Source organism: Mus caroli, chromosome 1 (genome assembly GCF_900094665.2).
Source record: "Mus caroli chromosome 1, CAROLI_EIJ_v1.1, whole genome shotgun sequence".
Taxonomy (NCBI): Eukaryota; Metazoa; Chordata; class Mammalia; order Rodentia; family Muridae; genus Mus; species Mus caroli.
In genome coordinates, this window is record NC_034570.1 from 142,275,039 (window position 1) to 142,277,355 (window position 2,317).

Genomic DNA, 2,317 nt, shown 5'->3' on the forward strand with positions numbered 1-2,317 from the left:
TGGGTTTATGGTATCAGAGGGCTAGAATCCAAGATACTGGAGCAAAAAAGCATGGTAGCAGAAACAGTTGAGGTCTTACATCTCTGCATGCAAGCAGAAGACAGAGAACACATTGGGAAAATGTCATGAGTCTTCAAACATCTCAAAGTCCACCTCCAGTGACATCCTTACTCCAGCAAGGCCACATCTCTGAATCCTCCCTAAGCAGCCATAAACTAGGGACCAAGTACTCAAGAGCCCAAGACTTATGAGGCACACATCATTCAAATCATCACATTCACTTACGTTTTGTGGGAATAAATACTATTTGTCTTAGGGTTTCATTACTGTGAAGAGTCATCGTGACCAAGGCAATTCTTTTTTTTTTTAAGGTACTTTATTTCTTTATTTGTTCTTCAATCTGCCATAGTATAATGAGTACATGATTCTTTGACTTGGCATTCACTTATGAGTTGGTTTTATACAATTCCTTGATTATTGTACCAGCTGGCATGACTACTGATCTCTCCATTCCTTTGGGGTGACTCTGCCAACAGGGGACATGTTCCATTCTATTCCAATTTGTGGAGCTGTATATGTCCATGTAGAAACACAGAAGATGGCTCCACCTGCTAATATAGCATTCCCATATTTGCCATGGAAACTAGGTGTCCTCTTCTGGTGGTTCTGCCTTGCCACTACTTGCTGAATGCTTAGAACTTGGAGATGGCTTAGTGCGTTTTTGGCTAAGGGCAACATCGCGGAGACGAAGATGGAACTGTGGCGACTATGCTGCTGCCTTGGTGCAAATTCACCCCAGCTACCCTTGCAGAGTCCTGAAAAACCCAAGGCAACTCATATAAAGGAAAACATTTAATTGGGGCTCACTTACAGTTTCAGAGGTTTGGTCCATCATCATCACAGTGGAAAGCATGGCAGCCCACAGGCAGACATGGTGCCGGAGGAGCTGAGAGCTCTATGTCCTGATCCAATGGCAGCTAGGAGGAGGTTCTGGATCACACTGGCCAGACTTGAATATATATATGAGACCTCAAAGCCCCACCCCATAGTGAAACACTTCCTCTAACAAGGCTACACCTCCTCCATAAGGCCATACCTCCTAATAGTGTCACTTCCCAGGGGCCAAGCATATTCAAACCAGTATTTCAAGTTGGAAAAGATTTTCCCAGTCTAGCACTGGAAACAAGGTCTAGGTGTTGCTACAGTCTCTGACCAGCAGAAAAGAAGTGACAAAACCGATGTCCTTCTCAAAGCAGTTTATTCAGGAACTTTACAATGTGCAGGAAAAAAGAATGCCCCAACCTCTCTCAGCCATCCCCTTTATCCCCTCTCGTCCACTCCCTATCACCCCAGTCCACGTAGGCATAGATCATCGGCTCAGGACTACATTTGTCACATCATCCAATCTTACATCATGGCGCATCTGTGCAATGCAGCTCAAGGTACGTGGCTATCTTGAGGGATATGAGGAAGTCAGGTGCCAGTCATAAGACTTGGCAGCAGTCCCAGGCACCATCTTGGGGCCGTGGCCACACCCGCTCCTCACATCTCCCCCTTATTCTTTAAATTGGCAGAAAGAATGTCTGTCTTAGGTTACCCCCCGCAACAATGCTCTTTACCTGTCATTGGAAGACAGACAGCAGTGGTCTGGTCCCTGTCTTAGGTTGGTAACAAGTCCAGGGATTCTTACCCGTCATTGACTACTTCTCTAGCATGCCAAGCCACACTTGAGGAGATTGTCACATCTCCACAGCTGCAAAGGCTTGTATCAACAGAGCTTGAGCCCTGCGATGGTGATGTTGCATGTGGCAGATGCACCAAAAGGCCAGGACACTTATGAGCACACAGCACAGTGGCAATCCACCAATACCGGCCCATTCCTTCAGGTGTGACATAGCAGTGGCAATCTAATTTGCAAGTCCTTCAGCCATGGATACCTCCACCCGAGTGGAATTGATATGGACTATCCCAAAATCTCTATTGGGTCTAAACAAGGTCATAACCGAAGGGGCCTGTATGGGCCATGGTAACAATCTAGGCATTCTGATCACAATAGCTAAAGAAAACATAGAAGCATTCCAACCAACACATACTATAAAAACAACTATCCTCCTTACATTCTACAACATCATCAAAATAACTACCATTATAAACTAAAAATACAAAAGGAGGCCAAATACAGACTCAAATTATACAGATCCATTCCAATAAAAGCTAGCATTTCCCCACGCCCCCCCCCATCAACATACATCTGTACAACTCCCAATTTATCCCACACAACAGCCAAACATTAAAGGGATTGCTTGCCCCTCTCTGG

General features: G+C 45.2%; 1 pseudogene; it reads right to left on the reverse strand.

Annotated features, from left to right (window-relative positions):
• Window positions 1–357: 357 nt before the first annotated feature.
• On the reverse strand, window positions 358–806 carry LOC110305121 (annotated as a pseudogene).
• Between the last annotated feature and the right edge of the window lie 1,511 nt (window positions 807–2,317).